The sequence below is a fragment of the Sphaerodactylus townsendi genome, linkage group LG06 (assembly GCF_021028975.2).
Source record: "Sphaerodactylus townsendi isolate TG3544 linkage group LG06, MPM_Stown_v2.3, whole genome shotgun sequence".
Classification (NCBI taxonomy): domain Eukaryota; kingdom Metazoa; phylum Chordata; class Lepidosauria; order Squamata; family Sphaerodactylidae; genus Sphaerodactylus; species Sphaerodactylus townsendi.
Window position 1 is genome coordinate 100,367,354 of NC_059430.1, and position 6,000 is coordinate 100,373,353.

At 52.1% G+C, this 6,000-nt stretch overlaps 1 protein-coding gene across 1 annotated transcript in view; it reads right to left on the reverse strand.

The window, feature by feature from the left end:
- The window catches only part of ADGRB2 (adhesion G protein-coupled receptor B2), a 183,511-nt gene extending 177,811 nt beyond the window's left edge, over positions 1 to 5,700 (reverse strand). The window contains exon 1 of the mRNA XM_048501614.1: positions 5,201 to 5,700. The gene's annotated coding sequence lies outside the window, so the exon portion shown is untranslated. The remainder of the gene's footprint in view (positions 1 to 5,200) is intronic.
- Positions 5,701 to 6,000: the final 300 nt, after the last annotated feature.

Genomic DNA, 6,000 nt, shown 5'->3' on the forward strand with positions numbered 1-6,000 from the left:
CAATATTAATCTCTCTTTTTGGATTTTCTGACACAATCCGGATTAGAATGCATCTTTAGCAAAGCACAGGGACAGACTACCCCTGACAGAGCAAAGGTCTCCCAACTGTGGGCCTATTCCAGGGGTGAATAACAGAGGTGCTGAGGCTCAAGTCGGACTGAAAGGCATGTGCCCTGGCTCAGAAACCTCATTTTCTGGACCCAGAACTAACAGGGGTTTCTTAGCAACAGGGATTTTGCACACGCACAGAGCACACCTATCATTTCATGGATACACCAACAAGGCTGACGAACTCAAGCACTGTGAGCAAGTTCTGGGGTTCAAGCCCTGATATCAGACAATCCAAGAAACTAACCCAAAGGTCATGATAACAAGGAAGATTATAACAGCCTTGGAGACACTAGCCAATCTGATCGGGGGTGGGGGGATTTATTCTAAGAGTAGATGTGTATTGTATAACAGCTTGATTGCCATTATTATTCTTGCATCGATTTGGGTCCCGAGGCCACTCCTGTTAAAAGTTTAAACCAGCAAGATGTTTAAAACTGCTAAATCAGTCGCATTAACCAGTCAATAATAAAAGGCTCAACAGAACACTTCAAAGCTTAGAAGGAGTGGCAACCCATCACCGGAAAAACCTACTTTACAGCAACAGGCAGTAGAATATTCAAGACGCACAATCAACAAGTTATCCAAACCCCAGTTAAAGTCAATTGGACCAAGCCACTGGATGCCAGCAGGGCGATCCACTGCCCCCTGGTGCCCCCTCAAACTTCAGAAGAGTATCCATGGATGATCTCAAATGCCTCAGACAGGCAGCAGGTGGATTTTTTGGTATCCTGGTCCCAAGCCTGTTGGTGTGCTTTTTGTTCCAAAACAACTGCAGAAAGGGTTAAGACCAGGTTTGCAAATGTGACACTAGCCCACATTTTTTTTAAAAAATCCAAAACCTAGATTGTTTCCCCACACATTTCTGTGTCAGTCATTTCGCAGAGGTTGAAAAGGGGGGGGGGAACACTCTCTTCTAGTTCCAAATAGCTTCCCCACCTGACCCCCTACAGCCAATCACAGAAGGCCTAGCGCTGTAGTTGTCTGACCAGGACTTGGCACTGTATCTACCCATGGAGGACTCTGTGGTCGTCCAACAGTGATCTTCTGGGGATCCCCGGTCCCAAGGACATACAGCTGGTTTCCATGGCTGGCTTCTATGTGGTGGAACTTGCTTCCAGCAGATATTCGTACTCTGCAGGATATTCAACAATTCCACAGGGGAAGTAAGACTGAATATTCCACCAGGCTTCTAATGGAAGCTGATTTGACCTGTGAATGATATTGGCCCCAAAACTCCCTCCCTCTTTTTGTTTGCCCACATGAGATCTTTATATGATCGGGCAAGAGTGGGATTTTATGCAGGCAAAGGATTTAATTAGATTGCCAGGGATTTTTTATGGAATGTTTTAAATTATAAACGATTTATTGTTTCTATGGCTATTGATGTTAGCTCGGCTTAGTCTGAGGAGGGCAGCGTATCTCTCTCCAAACAAACAAGATTCGAACCCCCTACTTAGTCACGAAAGTCCAACAGGTGACCTTGGGCCCACCATAATCTCTCCATCTAACCTAACCTCGCAAGGCTGTTGTGAGATAGAGTGGAGGTGGAGTGGGAACAATATGCAAAGCTGCTCTGGGGCTCCAATCCAGAAGAGAAATAAGGTATTTTTAAAATTAGCAGTTATTGTTTGGCACTAACAAATGGCTGATTTTACAAGCTTCAATGAAGAGCATGGAAGGAAAAAATGGACCGCCTGCATGAGCTTTTGTGACATGCCACAGCCAACAATGTCTAAAATTAGTACACACAATAATATATCACATTTCAACATGATTACGCACCTCACTTCCAAAACACCGAACTGGAGCTGCATTCCTAAGCATGCTTACAGGAAAGTAAATCCAACAAGACTCAAGGGGACTTCCTTCCAAGGAAACACGCATAGACTCAAGACTGCAACAAACCCAGCATTTCGCATTTTGGCCAGTAATGATGCTTGACATTTCTACAACAATTCTTCACATGAAAATTCTTCACATAAACCTCAGCAAACTTTACAACATTCTTGCAAAGCAGGATATACCATTATCTTCATAACAGTGTGTTCCCTCAGGCAGACTCTGAGTAAGATCCAACCTGAAGCAAGATTTATACTGATGGGGACTTGGCCATTAAGTTCCACATGCTGTATTAACTAAATTACTACACTTGCTGAAATTGCTCTAGGATTATACTACTGCTTGTGAAATAAAGAATCGAGGGATCGGAAGAGCCTCCAAAAATCACCTCTGAGTCGAAACCACCCTTTTCTGGCTCCTGAAATCCCAGCAAACTCCAAATGCAAGAAGGCAACTGTGCTGGGAACCACAGCAGAATGAATCTGAACCAACAGTGCAAACTTGCAGAGGGGAAGGGGTAAAGGCGCTGCACCACCCCACCAGCATCTAAATGCACATTTTCGCTCTCTTCCACTTACAGGCAGAGACAACTGTATCCCCCCCCCCCCCTTTCTTGGCTTCCCCTTCTTTCCAAACAGGAGTAGATCAGGCTGTTCCCAATGGATGGTTCTGGCCGTCAGTAAATTTGGCCAGATGCACAATTAATCTTCCAAAGCAGACGGTTTGGGGTGCTTTTCAAGAAAGCCTAATTAAAATAGTTACAGCACAGCCACATATGCGCACACACACTTGCCCATGAAAGGTTTTTTCTCTCATCCTCAGCAACTGGAAACTTCCCAAGGGTTTGGGGATGACGCTCAGGCTCTCACTTTGATGGATCTCCATGGGAAGGAAAGCCAGTGATTGCAAAGCAACCCCCCTGGAAAGTCCTTGCTGTATGCCTTTAAGACTGAGGGCAATCACACAGGCAGCATCAATCTAATGGCAGAGCGTCAACAGAGCAAAAGGGGGGCTGCCCCAAGTCAGGGAGCTCTGGTGAAATGGCTGCTAGCTGGTAAATCAGAGCAAACCCCCTTCCCTGATTGAAGCAGGAACCTATTTTCCCTGAAGTGACTCTTGCCCACCACTGAGGGGTGCTGTGGTTGCCTGGAAGACATAGCAGTTAAACCTAGTGGGTAGGGTTGCCAGACTCAGGGAGCTCAGAAGGGCCTTGCTGAAACTCCCCAGACAACAGAAGGAAAGCATTAACATGTTTTTTTTTTAAAAAAATAACAGGTTTGTTTGGTATGCACCTGAAGGGAGGAAACACACTTGGCTTGGATAGCCCCAAATTCTATCAGTGCTACTACCCTAAATCATGAGCACAGAGGTCAAGAGGTCATGGATTCTCCACATCAAATGTAAGTGCATTTTTTCGTCTCGTTTGCCCTGCTAAGAAACGACAGCTAAGGTCATTCACAAACCTTCCCCAAGGCGTTGGGCTCTCCATGCCTGCGAGCAAGAATCTGCCAGGAAACAATCCCGCAAGCCCATTCCTCGCACCCGTTAAGCTTTCCTTAGACAAAACTCACGGTCCTCTATTGCAGGCAAGAAGGGTCCACCATCAGGACTCTCCCATCAGCTTTAGAGCGCAACACTTTTCGGCTCAGCTGCGCGCCGAGAAAAGCAATGCCGCCCTCCCGTTCGTGTGAACGACCACCTCGCAACAACCCCAACCCCGGGCTCCGCGGCGCTGGTGACCACAAGGTGTCGTTTCTCCCTTCGCCTGTAGCGGGAGCCAGAGAGCACCTCTGCACAGAATGAGCCTCATTTCAGGCCGGGGGGAGACTTAGAGGGGGAAAAACTCTCGTGGAAGTGAAGCTTCTATTAATAAATAGTTTCTCTCTATATACTATAGTAACCCTCTTCCCGTCCAAAGTTGTAGCCTTTCACACTCTGGCTCCATGGTTGGAAGGGGAGAAAGACTTCCCCCTGCCACGATCCCCGCCCCCCAAAAGAAATCTTGCGGCTGGCAAAGCGAAAGCAATTAAAAACTCCTGCAAACTGCCTCCACGCCGCCGCAACTTCGCCAGCGAAGGCTGCCGTTCGCGAGGGTGATCGGCTTCCTCTCTCCCTCCCCAAGACGCACCCCCCCCCGGATGACGACCACGATTTCTCCTTAATATTATTCCAATTGCACACGATTCGGCGGATGCCAAAAGCGAACGGGGAAGTTGAACGGCCGCAGAGGAAGGCAGAGACCCGGGGAAATATATTTCTCTCTCCCTTCCGCTCTCTCCCCCCCCCCCACCGCTTTTTTGCATCAATAAATCCACACACGCAGAAAGCCTCCTAAAAGGCACTCATTAAACCGCGCCGATTTATTTTGCGGCGCGTTGCGAAGCCAGAAACAGGGGAAAGCCGCCGGGGGGGGGGGGGGTCGGGAGCTGGCCCCGGCCAGGGCGGGGGCTGGCACGTCAAAACCGCCAGCAGAAATGCAGCAGAGGGAAGAGCCGGGCGGGCGCGCCAGGGGAGAAGAACCGGACTTTTGCACGTTTCGCTTTCCTGGTCAGGAGGGGAGAGCAAAATATACAAGGAGAGGTTTATTCTCTGGACACCGCCCCCCCCCCAAAAAAAATCCGAGCCAACGGCCGCTAGGAATGCCAGCCGCGGAAAACTTCCTACGTTGGAGCTCTACCCCCCCCCCTTTTTTTTTGCAAAATTCATTAGGAAGGATTTTCGGGGGGGGGGGAGAGTTTAAAATGGAATCCCGTTCCTAGAGCAAGACGAAACTTGATCGTTTTAGAAATCCTCCCCCCCCCCCTCTTATTTTGCAAAGGGCTGTTGGCAATGCACGGCCGAGCAGGCGGACCGAGCGGCCCCGATCCTCCGCGGCTCGTTCGGCAAACCTCCGGGCGACTTCTGCTCGTGCCTTTCCCAAACAGCGAAGGCCGGGACAGGAACACGGGGGGAGGGAAGGGGGCACTGAATGAAAGGGATGCTAAAATGGGGGAGGGGTTGCAAGGCAAACGCGACCTGCCCCGGCCACAGTCGTGGCAACTTTCCTGGGCGGGCGTGAGGGGGGCTTCCCAGGAAAACACAAGTGGGAGAGATGGACCGTGCAGCGGCCGGGGGGCGGGGAAGAGAAAGAGCGAGAGAGCAGCGAGCTCGCATTCCGAGCCTTTGCTAACCCCTGGCCTCCCACCTCCCCGGTGCGTGTCCCTCCCCCCAGCAGGTGGTTGGTTTTTTTCCCCCTACACGGGTGCCTTACCTGATCTTTGTTCAGCAGGACTTTAAGATTTTCCAAGACGAGGCAGCCAGCCAGCCGAAGTTTGCCATCCCTTGGGGAGGGGGGGGGGTTAAAAAAGGGGGCAGGTGGAAGAAGAGGGGGGCAAGAGTCTTTATCTTCGCACAAAAAAGCTCTTGGAGTGGCAGCACCGACGCGGGTCCTCCGCTGGTAAAACGCAAGGGAGGGGGAAAAACCCTTTTCCTAAAAAAGCCCTCCCCCCAAATTAAAGGAGGGGGGCGCCTCCCCCCTCCCGGGCTTGCTGATGCTGCGTCCCTGGCACTATCGCGCCAGCGCCTCCGCGTGCCGGGGCTGTTGCCACTGCTGCTGCTGCAGACGACGACGGAGCTTTGCCGAGCGCGCGCCGCAGCCGGCTGGCATCCTCCCCCCGGCACCGGCGGGCAGGCGAGGCGAGGCGGGCGCGCGCTCCCGGGCCCGGGGCTGCTTCTCTCCGCCGCCGCCGCCGCTTCGCCTGGCAGCAGAGCAGGGCTGGGCTAGCGCTGGCGCGCGCGTGTGTATGCAATGCCAAGGACGGCAGCGGCGGCAGCAGCGAGCATGGCCCAGAGTTTGCGCGGAGAAGACACGCGAGGGGAGGGGAGGAGAGCGGGAGACAAGACAGGCCGGCCTTTAAGGAAGCCCCGGACAGATCCAGGCGGGAAATGGGCGCCGCGTGCCGCAGACGGAGCGTTCCGACGTGACGGAGTGTATTTGGGAGTCCACGTGTATTTAGGGGGGGGGGGGGGGGGGGGGGGGGGTGCTCTGGGGGGGGGGGGGGGTGGGGGGGG